This window comes from Poecile atricapillus, chromosome 2 (genome assembly GCF_030490865.1).
Source record: "Poecile atricapillus isolate bPoeAtr1 chromosome 2, bPoeAtr1.hap1, whole genome shotgun sequence".
In the NCBI taxonomy this organism is placed as follows: domain Eukaryota; kingdom Metazoa; phylum Chordata; class Aves; order Passeriformes; family Paridae; genus Poecile; species Poecile atricapillus.
Window position 1 is genome coordinate 103,045,447 of NC_081250.1, and position 16,190 is coordinate 103,061,636.

Sequence of the window (16,190 nt, forward strand, 5' to 3'; positions counted from 1 at the left end):
TTGTTAAAGATATAATCTCATCTTTACCGAACAGCTGTCCTTTAGCTAATAAATCTCATGTAAATAAGAAAGTTGAAGGTGCTAAAAGTTTATTTTTACATTAATAAAACACAGAAGCTGTCAAAAGGGCAGCAAGCAAGTTGTTATGCCCTATTAGATCTGAGCTTTCTGTGGTGCAAAAGAGCATTTGCACAGCCTCTTTATTTATGCATTTTATCCATAACATGCAGATGCATTTTAAAATTCTGTATTGAGATATTAATCTTGTGTTAAAAAATAGTTAGTTGCCAAGTAAACTACCGGAATTCTATCATGATTATGGCCAGTCTTAACTCATGTTTTCATCTTTTTACTAGAATGATCAGTAGATTAAATCTTCTGTATCACACTAAATAGAGAAAACACTGGGAAGTTTGTATCTTTTGCAAGATCTCAACACAGTGAGTTGTTTAAAACAGATAATATCCATAAAATTGTCTAGTGTTACCGACTTTTACCCTCAAATTTTAGAAAAGTTGTTTTTCAAATCCCAATGATTTCCAGTAGCAAAGAGCATAAAAGTCAAACCAAATCCTTGATCTCTTGCTGAAGTCAAAGGAAGACAAGGACATGCAGTGTCTAAATTGGGTATTCTTTCCATAAGTTTACTAGTGCTGGTTTTCAACTTATGATCTAGAAGTTCCTGAAAATATATGGACCACTTCAAAAATGTTTATAAGTAGTAACTCAAGAAAAACAGAAGCCTGTCAGTGGCTTCAATTTGTTTTTCCTTCATCTCTCCATACTTCCTTAGAAAATTTTTAATGGTTTGGAAAGTGAAATTATTAAAACCCACTAATAGAAATATATTTCTCCTTAATCATAACATACCATCATTGGGTACAGCTCTGAGAAGCACTCATTGCTACCAGGATAGAGAAGTGCAACTCTGTGAATCCTAAAATGATTTACAGCTTTGGGGCTCTTTGCCAAAACAGCATCAATCGTTACATGATTATACACTTGCCAATGGCATCTAAAGCAAGCAGGCCCTCCCACTCTAGAGAACTCTCAGCTCAGGCTGGATGGAAATTACTTTTCTAGTAAGTCTGACCAAACTGCAAACTTCATAAGGAATGACTCTCTAGGGGCGCAAAGATCTATGTCTCAATTTCTTGCAAATTTCACACTCTCGGACAACACTGAACAATTAAACATAGTTAAAGGCAAAGTAGAGATGGAAATGGTCACAGCAAAGCTCCAAAGACGAAACAAACTAACAATTCATCTGATCTAAAATTTGATGTGGATTTTGCATTTCGTACAGCTAAGCAGACTACTGAAAATTTTAGTTTTCTTCTCCTAGAGACTAATGCACAGAATTGATCCATAAGACACCAGCCAGCAAGTGGTTTTGGTGTTCAATTCAGTAAGCATTACATGTGCTGTTACAGAAAAAGAGTCCTGCTGACACAGCTTCTGAGCCTACACCTTGAAATACGGAAGAACCAAACATTCTCCAAGGGGCATCTTGCTTCTCTCTGTCCCACTAATGAACTTTCACAGAATTGCTTTAAAACAATCAAATAAAGTAAAGCTCTGGAGGAAACTGGGAAAGATTTAGATGGTGCTGAATTCTGGGAAGAAATACAATAGGCAATGTACTGCTTTCAGAAACTCGTCTGGGTCTCATCTGCAATGTACAAGTTCTATTCTTCCCAAGTGTTTGGAACTTCTGAAAACAATGATAAGTTTAATGAGTCTTACAGATAAACCATCTCCTAACAATTTATCTCCAACATAGATAATTCTGTTCTTTAGAACAGATATGTATCAAACCTCACACAATAGCAAAGACCAGGAAACAGATTTACATTTCCAGCTACTGCTTACTGACTTCACTTTCTTTATTAAAAATGTATTACAGAAAAAGAACTTCAGATATTTATTTTTCTTTGAGTTTTTATCAATAAATTAGTGAACGAAATAAAGCATATCACACAGGGAAAATAAGACATAATTTATGTATATCCATTTTTCTTTTTAATTCATTTTGGGATACACACTGGTATTACAGTGAGAAGAGTACGGAAAGATAATTTCAAGGAAGAGCTATTACAGTGCAAAAGCATAAAAAACCCCAGTTATTGTAAAAGACAGCTGGAGTGTCATTTCCTAAATTCCCCGTGTGCTACCATTACACAAACTCCAACAGAATGATAATCCACACTGTATTATAAGGAGAAATCTCATTTGTCCCACAAGTAAAGAATAGAGAAGATATTTCATAACAGATGATCTGTCAAGATCTTTCCTTACTTGTGAGAAATACATGTTTCATTACAGAAATTTTTTAAATCTCTTCCCTGACATATCACTCTCCAGGGATGCTGCTCCACAGCAGCCCACACATTATCTTTGTGGCTATTCATTCTAATTCATCCTTAGAAGTTTCTTAAAACTGTGGACCATTAGGAAGAAATATGGCCCACAAACAGCTTCACTCTGCCAAATGCTTGGCAAGGGCAATGGAGAACCAAAAATGAGTATAGGACATTTCTCAAATAATTTAAAATAAGTATTTCTTCAGCTCAAAATCACACAGAACTCTGGCTACCCAGCCTCTGTGATGTTCTTGAAAAATGAAATGTTCTTCAAGCCAGCTGTTGTTACAGCAGACATTTCAGTATGCATGTCAACTGCCATTCTATTAGTAGAAAATATTACAATAATTATGATGAAACACTTTCTGAAGAAAAATTAATTACAGAGAACTGCTTTATATGCAACATGAAAACTGGCCAGTGATGCAGCAGGAGGATCATCTTAGGATGAATGTGATACTTTTGTGTGCTTTAACTCAATACTGAAGTGGTTCCCATTAAAAATTAAATATTTGCCAAGGGCTAATTCACTGTGACCCTCAGACTAGAAAATAACTGCAGTATCTCAAATGAGAGGAGGAGCTAATCATTGCAAACAGAAAAATCTATTTGCAGTGATGAGCTCCCCCTCTCATTTTGTGAAAGAAAGAATTTTTTAGATTATTCCCTTTCCTAATTTAAAATTCGTAAGGCAAAAAATATTGGAAAGGACCTATATAAAAGTGCAGTTTGAAGAGGTTGGAATGTGAAGAACAGGGTGAGATCTTTAGAATAAAATTTGTATATCTGTTGATTGTCATCTTTCCCAACACACTTTCTATCTTAGATTTCATGCTTCTAGATAAGAATACTACAAAAAAATACATCTTTGTAAGTGCTTTAAGGTCTACAAATGTAAAGTGTGGAATTACTGTTTTTATTATTAGTCAAAAACCAAGCAGCAACTTTTCCAAAACATACTTTGTAGTTGCTAGGTAACAACTGTGTAGTCTCTTACAATGTCATTTACAAAATGCAAGCTCTTACAAGCAAAGAAACAAGAAGTTAAGGCCATAATAAATCTCTCTGCCTACTTAATAAACTACTGCCTACTGTAGGTTCAAAGAAATGCTATTGCACTGTGTAACAGTCTTAAGTTTGACCTGTGGATTTGTTTTTAAATGTACTGGTCTTTATGTTATCTGATTTTCTCTACTGACTCTGAGTTTCTTCACTGGTAACATTCACTTTCCATTGCTATTTCTAAATGTCCAGGTTACAATGTATTTTAACAACACTGGTAATTTGACCTATCCAGTTATAGATACCTCTTGATTTGTTTTTAAGTTACATGCAGAGAATTATGCACACTGTCTACTTTAAGCTGGCCCAGACAACTAACAGTGATCCTAATGGAGGTCCTTGTCTAAACTCAATTTGCTGGAGAAAAAACTTAAATTTCTACTATAGAGCCCTTTGAGCTGCAGCTAAATTAGATACCTAAAATGCCCTGAATTTGATAGTGAAGATTCATTACTAGTTTAACACTAATGCTGTGTCTATTTCATACATGAAGATTACAGATGGGAAAAATGCATCCATTAAAGTCTGAGTTAAGATCCTAGGGTCACATTAGACTCTTCTTTGTATTTACAAACCCTAGTAAATACAGTTAAGCAAGTCCATAAATGTTTGGAGGACAAGGATCTTCAGGCTCATTTAATGAACTGTGCAAGATTTGTGAGTGCAGTAAATCTGTCAGTTCATTGGATTTTCAGTATTCAGAATCTGCTAAATATCTGTGGTATGTGAGGATGTTCTTGTGACTTAACAATGTTGTTTGTTTTTATTTTTTTTAAACAGAAAATTGAAATATTCACATTCTGTTTGTTGATAACTCAGTATTTAGACTATTAAGGAATGAAAAAGGGTCACTAAAAGTTACGTTTAATGAAATCTGTAGGAAGGCCCAAGCTATTAAATAACATTTTTAATCTTCTAGTCACTTTGAGGGAAGCTTTCATCATTGAAAATGCATCACCTGTAGGTAATAGATCTCCCCAAGTGTTTGTGAGCAGTGGTAAATTATTTCACTGATGGCAACCCACTGTGTGCAAGCAGCTCTTCATACTTCAGTCATTGCTTTGGTCACTGAGAGCATCTGTGGATGACAGCCTGCCTCTAGAGAATATATTCACCATCAGCTTTTCCTTCCCTGTCAGCTTCAATCACTGAGAATTATGTCCAGTTTTCAAATAATGGAATTTAAAAAAAACATTTTACTGTGCCTGCCCTTGAAAAGTGTCTGTTGCAAGAGCCAATGTGAAAATCTATCTAATCAATGTAAACTGCCTTCAGCAGCTATAAAGCACTTACTGGTGTATTACAGTAGCCTAAGTCTGAACACAGCAGGAAAAAAAAAACAAACCAAAACCCAATAAAGACTGTTGCAAATAGAATATATTGATGTTATTGCTAAAACTCCCTTGTGTTCAGATTGTTCTGGTAAAATTAGGCTGATAGTTTACATAAGGTTTTCTATGTGTAAGATATAAGATGCAGATCAGTTTTAAAGCAGATACAGACTTACAGCACCTCTCTGATATTGTTCCCAATGCTCCTTTATGTGCTTGTTCCTCCCTGAACTGATGTCAAAAAACCTCAGAAACATCCACTCAAGGGTTTGCATAGCCAGAGGTAGGAAACAGTCTTTTCTTTCTCAGGTGAATTTAGGCTAGTCTGCATTACACATGAGAACAAGAGTAGGAAAGCATAAGTCCTTCCAGTCTTTTAAGACACTAAACATCATGCTCACTGCCTACATTAAGTGTTGAAATGCAAGGGGAACTATTACCTCCTGCACTGACTAACTGCAGCATGCCTTAACAACACTCAGACTGCAAAACAAGGACTAAAACCACAGAGGTAAGACAAAATCTGGTACTTATTCTGTGATTGCATTGGTGTGCTCATTTTTCAGTGCTTTTCAATTAGTGAAAATGAGGCAGTGCTTTCAGTTAGTGTATTTCTCAATATGTTTAAAAATACAAAAAAGTCACAGGCTTTGCTACTCCCTGGACAACTGGGAAGTCTAGTCAACCTACAGCAGCACAAGGAAAACATACTAAAATTATCATAATGCTTCAGTATAATATTATGAATGATGTAGGTACTTGCACCACTTACCATGAGCTAGCTCTAGATGACAACAGCATTGGGAAATATACATGAAATTTAGTTAACACTACAGGACAAGAGAGTAGCTCATTAGCTCACTAGAACAGAGAAATAATTTAAGTGAAAGTGAAGATTTTGAAGGTGTAGCACACCTTCAGGAACAGCAGGTTGTGAGTACCAGCCATGCTGAAGGCATGAAGCATGAAGGTGCTAAGAGCATTTGAACAAGATAATCAAGAATAAATTTTTTTTTCTACCCAGTCCTATATTTGACAGTGTCTGGAGTTGTTTGGGGAAAGGACCCAGAGGATGAGGTGACCAGAGAGTCTGTAGGAGAATATGGCTGGAAGCACAACACAGACCCACACAAATTCCTTCCTGGAATATGTTGTCTCCTGTGGAGTGGAAGTTGTGGAATTTGTAAAACTGCACATATTAGTGATCGTAATATTCTGGTAGCTTAGTACGTTTAGTCTCCAATAACCAATTGTCATTTGGTCTTAAATCATGACAAGGCTGCAAAAAAGAGTGTCATAGAGTACTCCTGTAATAACTAACAAAGAATTACTTTCCATATATTTTTAACCCAACCTATTTATGAGATCTGTTAGTGTAACTTCTTTTCTTGCTATCTAACACTGAAGATAATACCTGAAACTCACCTGTAATATTTGACAGGACTAGAAATCTTTACAGATTCTGCAGAGCCGTCTAAAGATTTGACAGATAACCTAGTTTTGATAGGCTTTCAGAGCCGTTTCCATTTTACCTATAAAAGTTTTAAGAATTCCATTACTTTAATTCCTTTAAATTTTTTTAAGATTAATGTATAAGGAAAGATTTTAGCAATATGGTGACTTAGTAAGAGGACTGCAATAGAACATACAATTAAAATTCTAATTTAGAAAGTTATTCCCCGGCATACTAGACAGCAATAACTTAACCTCATTAATCTTCCTGATTTATCTCCAGCAGAAAAATATAGTATGTTGATAGGATTTCATGATCCTTTTTTATAGAAAGGACCCTCTGGGTACAATATGCACACTTGTATTGTAACTAATGTGCAAGATATATTGTTTTTAACTTGTGTGCAAAAGAAAATAAAGTTGGTCTCAGGCACTGCTTATTCTCTCTTATGTAAATTAATTTCCTGGTTTTGGAGGATTTTATGAATACTTTTCATGTACAGCATGTGGGGTTTTCTTATCTCCCCATTCCTCCCCACCTTTTATTTCTTCACACAGTATGTAAGTAAGAGTGCAAACTTGAGCAAGACTCATGACTGTAATGTCTTAAAACATAAAGTGAATGAACACAGGACACTCTGAATACCAACTAATTCTGTGCTTTGATAGAAAGCCAAAGGACGACACTGATCACCACACAGGCACTATCCATCCTTTTGTGAACAAAACTATCTGCATCATTATTCATTAACTGAGCCATCTCCTTGCTTCCCCCCTCATGTTGTTCCGAAGGAGGTAATTACAGGTTAGTTGTACGCACGAGTGAAAAATGATGCAAAGTCATTTATTTCTTCATGAGAAATCCTAACCAACAGGACACAGGTATTTCTTCTCTACAAGGATGGTGAAGCATCGGAATGAGACGTTGTGGATCCCCCATCCCTCAAAGGGTTCAAGGCCAGGCTGGATAGGGCTCTGAGCAACTAGGGAGACATGTCACCTGTCCATGGCAGGAGGGGGGGAATGAGATGATCTTTTATGTTCCTTCCAACCTAAACCATCCTGGGACTCTGTGATTTACCCAAAAGCAGCAGGACTCCAGGTCACATACAGTCCACTGAATGTGTAGGTAAGGTGAATTCTGAATTGCGTTCTTTATACTGTCTTCAGAAGGGTAACATGTAAATACCTCAAAGGACTTGGACAGAAGGAAAATACTCACTCTGATCACTATGACATGGTTTGAACGGTTTGAGGCTGGAAAGGAGAGCTGTCTTAAAATGTTGTATGAATTTGAGCTAATGCAGGTTTCCAAGGTACCCTTATAACCAGATTTTTCACCTCTTGTTTTTAATTTCCAATTTATTCAGGAAAATCTTTTTCAAGTTCCTTTCTGCCAAGCAAGACATTCCTTCCACAATACTACTTAGAGGTACATCACTCCTAGATTTTCTTTAATGTACTCAGAATGTTATCAGGCAGATGGTTTCTAAAAACTAGTTTTAGATACCTTAGAGTTTTGAGAACATTATTTGGAATATTTTTGTGCACTTCAAATTTTAATTCAAAAAGCTAATAAAAGATTTAAATATTTTTTCTGAGTCTAGCCCATTTTTCCTCCTAAAGATTAGCACTCTGATATTTGATTTACTTTACAAATAATAAAAGCTTGCCCCAGGGAATGGTTTCAAAGAGCTAATGAAATATTATTGAAGTACAGCATAAAGATGTGCTGTGAAAAAAGAAGACAAGGACTGCAGATTTGTTCTTCCTATATTAAAGAGTTTGCAATTGGTTTAAAATATAACAAAAAAGATAAAACAAAAGGAAGAAAAGAAAAAAGAAATTAAAAAGAAAAAATCAGAGTGAGACAGCGAGAGGAAGAGAGGAAGAAAATACAAAAAAAAAACAAACAAAAAAATTAGTCACCAGCAGAAAAGGTCTACATTTGACTGAAGTGGTAAGCTTTGTGTTGCAGTTATTAAAATTTTCTGTTCGCCCGTGTTTTACATAGTGATTGATGAGAGCTTCACTTCACTTATTGCCTAAATATGCTATGTAATGAACAAAACAAGGTTTAAGGATTCCAAGAAACCTTTTTGAAGGGGGAAATACTTTCCATGGGAAAATGCTTCTTTTCCATGACTTGACTGATGCTGTAAGCCTGTGACATTATTCTTTGAGCAACTATATTATTTGAAAAGAGACTATTTAATATCTGGGCAATTCTGGTTACTGAAGTTTATTTCTTTTGAAAGGTGATCAACATTAAACTGATGGACACATACACTGATAAGAAAGGTGACTTCTGACACTTTTCTAGGTAATCCAGTAATATTTTTGCCTGATTTTATCTGAATACATCATTGTAATTGAGACAATGCTCTGAGCTCAGAATTCACAAGAACTGCCTGACTTTAAATTATCAGCTAAAACAGGCACAGAAAACCTGATAAGATCTTCAAATCCTCTGTAAAGACAAGCTGTTTGTGATTTAGAACCACACAATTTGGAAAAACCTTCAAAGTTATAAAATTCCCTGAAGCACCAGAAAACGGCAAGTGGAAAAATGAAACAAAAGCAAACAAATGCTGAATTTGAAAAGTGAATAACACCCCCCCCCCCCCCCCATCTTCATCCAAGTTGTAATGTACACACAGCTGATCTAACCTTTCAGAAGTGATAAAGCACCCCTCAGATTTGGCTCACTAAGTGGGCCTCAAGGGTTTCCATGAGTGTATCTCGGCTGCTCTAGTTAATATAGTTTGAATAGAAGATAAGAAAGAAACAAAGCTCACATAATAAGATTTTAATTCTGCTACAAGGCAACACTGACATCACATTTAACTACAAGATAAAAGCCAGAGTACACAGGCGTGCACAGATGGAACACAAATATTTTGCACACTGCTATTTTTCCTGTGGATAAGATAGAACTTTTCAAGGGAAGTGAGAGCAGTAGGCTATGCTAAAAGGGATAAAGGTCTACTTGCAGTGCCCTTTCAAAAAAAGAACAGTACTTCATTGTGCTGGCTCATTAAATTTTTTGATCTTCACAGGAAGCTTTGGTGCCTCAATGTCTGCTTTGCTTGTTTGCAAATCCACTATCTGCTCGCATATATAAAGTCAATCAGACATTCCTCTGGGCTTGACTTTTAGGCCAGCATTTTCCTTGTGTAAAGAAAAAGATCTCCTATTTAAAAGCTACATGTCTATTTACCACTTTTCCTGGCTGGCATCCAGTCCCTGAGCTTATAATTTTGTACACTCTCTTGCTTTGGGGAGAGCAGTAATGGGTCACAGTAGAGCCACTGAGAACTTCCACAGCAACAGGAGCCCCCATTACTTTGCTTTCCAAAAATACTGGCTCTGGGTTTTAAAGTTATGCTGCCTTTTCCCAGACATCCCTCTGCAGGCTCTCATTCTGTAATTGCCTCCTGTCAATCATCTTCCCTTTGGACAACTGCACACTTACTGAAAAGGTGGATGAAAACTTCGAAAAAATGGTGTTGGTCCTAGACAATTTCCCGTCTGTCTGAGAAACTACTCAAAGAATAACACAGAGTGTTTAAGAGCTTATAAAGATAACCAGCATAAAAACAGTAGAGGTAGTAATGGGATTGACAACGACAACAAGCATTGCTGTCAATTGTTAACCTGATTATTTTTAGCTTGCTCACTGTACACTGACAGACAGCAGACCTTCAATACAGCCTCAAGACTGCTCGTTAGTACAACCAGTGTGTGCCAGCTCAGGCACACTAATGAAGAGCAGTGGCTCACCAACCTGAATTGCCTTATTTTGATGTTTGAAACATATATATATAGCACTTTCTCATTTCAAGAGAGGTAATCCTGCAGAAATTAATCAACCAGGCTTAAAACCAGACAGGTCATTCAAACATATAATACACTGAACTGAGGCTATTCCAAGGCCGAGCTAATGGTTAATGTGTAGTGGAAGTACTCTGTGGAAGTTAACAATGAAGGAGGGACAAAAGGGGTTGCTGTCCCTAAATGCTCTTATTTGAAGAGCAGTTCTGCATCATCCATCTAACATCAGGTATGTGGTACTAATATCTTCGCAGTAGAAAAACACAGTGCATATATGACAGTTCCCCTACAGCACGTATCCACAGGAGCTTATTGATAGACATTTGGATTGTCCACTTCTTTCTCCATGTAATCAGCTATTATACTCCTGATCCCCAAGACAGAAACTTCCAAAGAGCTTTGAAAAGCCTTCTGAACTTGTACTGATCTTGTGCAATACAATGGTGATCTCTGAATATCCTCCTTCTTACTTATCACTCACAAAGCTATATTCAGAGAATACACTCTGCAATTGAAATAAGTACTGAACTAACAAACAGAAAAAATCTACCTCCAGCAATAAGGATGGAGATGGGAATTTGTGTGTCATAGAGTTACTTACTGGGCAAATGTAGAACAAGAATGTTTCTTCTCCTCTAGTTTGGTGGTGTTTTATGACAATATGGTGAGGAGATGAAGGTGACTTGTTTATGAAGTAAAGAGAGCTAACTGAAAAGTTACCAAGTCTCTGTTAACACAAATGGATTCAGAGACATGAAACCTAACGAAGAAATAAAGGGTTAGTCACAAAGAGAAATTCAGTGCAAAATATTGTTTATATTCAGAGCCTTAAGAACAGAAAAGAAGCAATCATAGTTCTGCACTTAGATCACACCTATGACATTATTCTGTGGATTTTTTCCCTTCTGAACATATCACCTAGCTACTCTTTTGTTCAGATTATGATCTTGCTGAGTATCAAAACAATCCTTCAGTAATGAAGATTGAGGTTTAATGACTTGATGTGTAATTTTGGATTCTGCAATCTGCTTCTTGATTTTATCTTTTGCATAAACGGAACAAAACACAGCAATTTATCAGCTATCCATGGACAATTCAAGATTTATATACGTTGCAGCTCTAAATTTTTATTCTACATTTCCTTTCATTATAACACTGAACTCAAGATAGATTAATTGAGGCAAGCCAACATTATAACAGCTCTGTTGAATAGCAGCAGATGCCTTTATTCTCTGCATCCCTCTATAAAACAAAACTTTAAAAAATTGGAATCTCTATATAAATATTTCCCTTAGAAGACAATACAAAGATTCCAGGCATCTGTTTCTCATTAAGCCAATTACTAGTTGTTTAAAATAACAACTCAGTAAAGTCCGTATTTATTTGATTTCTTAATAAATTCTATGAGCCAAATTCTGCAGATGGAACAAGAAAAAATGATGAAGAGTGAGCTAGATGGACAAGAGTGACCCAGCACTGAAATGCTCCAATCCTGACAATAGGTGGAATAATAAATATCCAATCTAAACATCCCCTGGCACCAACTTGAGGTTGTTTACTTTTGTCCTGTTGCTTGCTGCCTGGGAGAAGAGACCCATCCCCACCTGGTTACAACCTCATTTCAGATAGCTGAAGAGATACGTAAAGTCTTACATGTCCCACTTTGGCTCCCTATCTTGCCCTAAGTCAACCTGAATCTTAGTTCCATAAGATCATATTTCAAAGCATATAAATTGAATACCACAAAAAAGTATGGTTTGGTGGGTTTTTTTGTATTACCTGAATTTGGAAGCTATCATTCTCTATAACTTCACTGTAGTCACAATAGCTGGCAACTAAACTTGTCATGCCACTTAAAATACAAACACTTGATATGCTACCAGATCAATTGAATTCTGGCACAAATCAAGACAATTTTTCTGTTTTTCATTAGAAGATGCTGAAACTTTTCCAAGCGTGGGCAGAAACTGTATGGTGAATGGAGTACTTCAGTGCATCATGCATATGAATTTCAGCTTTTAAAAATGTGGTGTACATTAGTGACAATCAAAATAATACTTTCTATAGAGTATTTTTTTATTTTTTTCTTCATAAAAACAGAGAGGAAACTAATATTTTTAGGTTTTGGTTTGGCCTGGTTTTTTTAGAATTATTGCACTATTAAGCTTGAGCACTCCAAAACACTATTGCTCCACACTGAAACAGTCATGTGGGTAGCAATATCCAAATATTTCATGACACTGAAAAGTCACGTTACTATTACAGTTCCAGATTTGTCAGTCGGGTTTCCAGGGACTCCAGCAGGGAGTGAGCGTAAATACTCACTGAAGGGCAAGCAGACCCCTCTGTCAGTGTGCAGTCAGACAAAAACTTAGTAACTCTGTTAGTTTCTTGGCCCTTGGAAAAGGACTATTTTAAAAAGATAAAACCTGATCCCCTACAAGGTATTTAAAGCAATTCCACTGTAGCATACTTCTTCTGCTAAAAGAAAACATCCTCCTAGTTATGTCAAAATTAAAGACATATGCTTCCCAGCTAGACTGTCCTTCTACCTCAGCAATGCTCAAATATCAATTAATGGCAGGAATAAAGTGTTTTTAAAAAATGTCACCAAAAAATAAGAAACACACAGTCCCAATAACAAGAAATAAAAAGCAATCCACAAAACAGTTAAACTTTAAAGAAACCCTAAATCTTGCACATAGTGTAGCTTTTCTAGCTTTCTTTGTATGCCAGAGATACATGTGCTTAGTAAATACCAGTGAAATAAACACAAATGCTGTGCAAAAAACTGACAAATGGAGGGAAAATATGTCAATCTCAAACCAGATCTACAATTAAACATATAAAAAGCATGAGCAATTTATGTGATTTTCCTTGTATTCAAACACTTTTGTATGTTCTAGCTACTGTCGCTTCTATAGACTTGATTCACAATGTAACCATCAAAACTTAAAATTCAAGCTGCTGATGTTGTAAAAGAAGAGACAATTAAAAAGTCAGTGGAAAAACTGAAATGTGTAGAAAACTACTAGAAAAGCAGCAAGACACCAAATTTTCTTAGATTTTAAATGTGTTTCCCAGTGCAAAACCAAAGGAAATGCTTTGGTATGGTTGGAAGCTCGACCTATTTAACTTCAAAATTCAGATAACAGTGCCCATTTTGCTCTCCAAAACATGGGAAGAAGTGGTTTACTGCCCACACTAGGAGTTTAATTCCACTACCTCAATGTACTGTAAATAATATAACTCTCTTGAAAGGGTCTAATTAATGGAAACAAGATTCTTTGCAGAATAAAGCACTGCTCAGAATAAAGGCTCAAGGACTAGGCTTTAGCATAGCAACTACATGCATTTTTATATAAAAGCATTTTACAACTGAATTTCTTTCTCTTTTTCTCTTTCCCTTTACAGCACCATCAAGGTGCAGCCCAGTACACAGCAGTCCTGAGGCCCACCAGTAAGACAGTGGACCAGGAGAACAGCTAGTAAAAGAGCTAGAAAACACTGAGGATTTTATCTGATTTAAGGAGCAGTTTGTGTTCTTTATAAACTGAGGTGATGTTAGTTCTATAAAACTGACTACCAGTATGGGAAAAAAAGAGAAAGAATTACCTTTTCACATCACATTGTTTGCTGTATATATAGAGGGACACTGATTTATTTTTTTATCTTTTTATGTGAGTTAACAGCCCTACTGGGTCAAACCAGAGGTCCATACAACCGATTAGTTTTTCTACAACAGAACTAGTAGCAGATGTTTACAAAGAAGTACGAAGAATAGAGCAAATAGAGAGTGAATCTTTCCCCAGCATACCCTTTTAGCTTCTAGCAATCAATGGCTTTCCTGAGCAATCTCTTCCTCAGCCAGAGACTGCACACAGCCATTGTGTTTAATAATGAATTTGTCTAGCCCATTTTTTAACCCATTTATAATTTTGGCTTCACAGCATCTTGAGGCAATGAGCTCCACAATGTAATTATGTGCCGGGTGAAAAATATTTCCTTTTGTTCATTCTAAACCTGCTGCTTAATAGCTTTGTTGGGTGCTCCTGATTCCTTGTATTCTAAGAAATAATGAATAATTGCTGTTAGCGTTGTAGAAGTAACACTGATCTCTGGAACAGCTCAGAATATCCTAAGGGGGTGCTACAGCAGTCAGGAATGAGTGATATTTCACTGTCCTAGAAAGAAAGTAGAGACTTGGTACTGGAGCTGATAAAATGGCTCTGTGTCACTTCTAAGGATTTCCTTACTCATATAATCTTTACATAGTTTATTATGCCAAATTTAGGGAAACTGCGCACGAGAGTGCTACACAGAGCATAAAAGCTGGAGTTCAAGTATGAGCGGCTGAATGAGCAAAACTACAAACCCAAAATGCAGACTTCTACTTTAGTTTTCTTTGTCCAGCTTGACAGGAGATACCAGTGAAAAACAGAAACAACTGCAGATAAAAAAAATCCAGGCTAAGTGAAGCAGATATCACAGCCTAATGCAGCAGACAATGTTCTGAAATACTTTTCAAGCAAACAATACACTAAAGTGTTCTGGCAATGACTAATGGTTGACAGCACATGGAAGAGCAATACTGGGATCACAAAAGACTGAAGAACTGTTGCATGCAGACTTTCTCAAGATTAAAAAGCATGTGTCTCAACTTGACAGTCACGCTTCAGATTCAGAGGGCTTTGGAAGGACATGAAAAATCTAAAACGAACTTTGTGCTACAAGCTTTTTCCCACCTATTTAAGTCCCCTCTGTTCTTTTCTAACTGTTCATATGGGGTTGGAGGTAGGAGCTTTTACTGCTATTTCCTGAGTAGAGGATGCAGGATCTGACCTACCTTTCTAAAATTTGTTATGTCATACTGGAAGTCTGTTCCTGGCCATCATTTTTGGCAAGGGAAAGCACAGAGAGGACTCATGTAGATATTTAGTGTAAACAATCTGAATGGCAATATTATCTCATATCACAGGCTCTGTGACACAGCTGAGTATTTAAGCATCAAAGGCAAAGTATTCCTGTTGTCATCTCCCAGACTAATCAGAAACTATGCTTAGTTCAGGAACCAGTACTGCACTGTGTGGAAGCTTCCACCATCGCAAAGCAAGCAGTAGGAGACATTCTATTCAGAAAGGAACCCTTTAAGCATAGAACAGAGACCAAAATCAAAAATTTCAAAAAAAGATCTTATGCCTCCTTTACTGCAGGCTCCCTTTGTTAGCTGAAGGCTAACAAATAGCAATGTCGGCCTCTGAACAGCCCCAGCCTGTGCATCAAGGAAGGTCCTCATTTCTTTTTATTCCCTTTGGTGTGTGGAGTAAGAGCAGAGATCGCCTGTCTCTTGGAAACCCAGACCTCTTTCTTGTAGATACAAGAACTTCTTTTCTGTAAATATATTAAGAACAGTTATTATAGCATAGGGAAACACCTTAAAGCTAGATGAGTAATAACTGAGCTCAGCATGATTTTAAAAGAAACATATGCCACTTATTTTTAACACAGACCAAAGCAGAGCACTGTCAGTCATGAATCTTTTAGAGATATTAAGAGGAAGAAACCGCACCGTTTTTGTGGACAGATATACAAGCTTCTTCACTATTATATGAGCATGCCTATGATGTCCCTTGTGTGGCTTCCATTTATGTAAACAGTAAAATGTAAAACAGGAAAGAAGGTAGATTCAAAGCAACTTCAAAACAGTCCCTTAAATCCCTTTAAAACCAACTGAATTTAAACATGTACTTCAGGTCTTCCCTGTCTTGGCTTCCAAATCATGTTACAGACGTAAACCTTTCAGCTTTTGTGTGTGGATTTATGTCAAGTGACTCCGACCTGATGTTTCTGTCTTGTGAAGAAGTGTCAATATTATTTCATCAGTCTTGAACTGAGCTGCAAACCCAATACCTCCAATAATTTTACATGGCTGATGCTGCCATCATACCATTTCTGAAATTCTGACTCTCACTGACCGTATTTCACAAGTCCCCAAAGCCAGCCTGCTTTTCCTTCTGCTCACCTCCTGGGCTGTTTTGTTTCCAGGGGTGCTCTGGACTTCCCATCAGCTTTGCTCTGGAGGCCGATTTTCTGCCCATCATTACTCTCATCTTTGCCTGACTAAGGTGCCTGCACCTTCTCACAGCTG

At 36.8% G+C, this 16,190-nt stretch overlaps 1 protein-coding gene across 7 annotated transcripts in view; it reads right to left on the reverse strand.

Annotated features, from left to right (window-relative positions):
* Nucleotides 1–16,190, reverse strand: part of PTPRM (protein tyrosine phosphatase receptor type M) — a 449,216-nt gene that overhangs the window by 62,901 nt on the left and 370,125 nt on the right. The gene's annotated exons all lie outside the window — the stretch shown is intronic.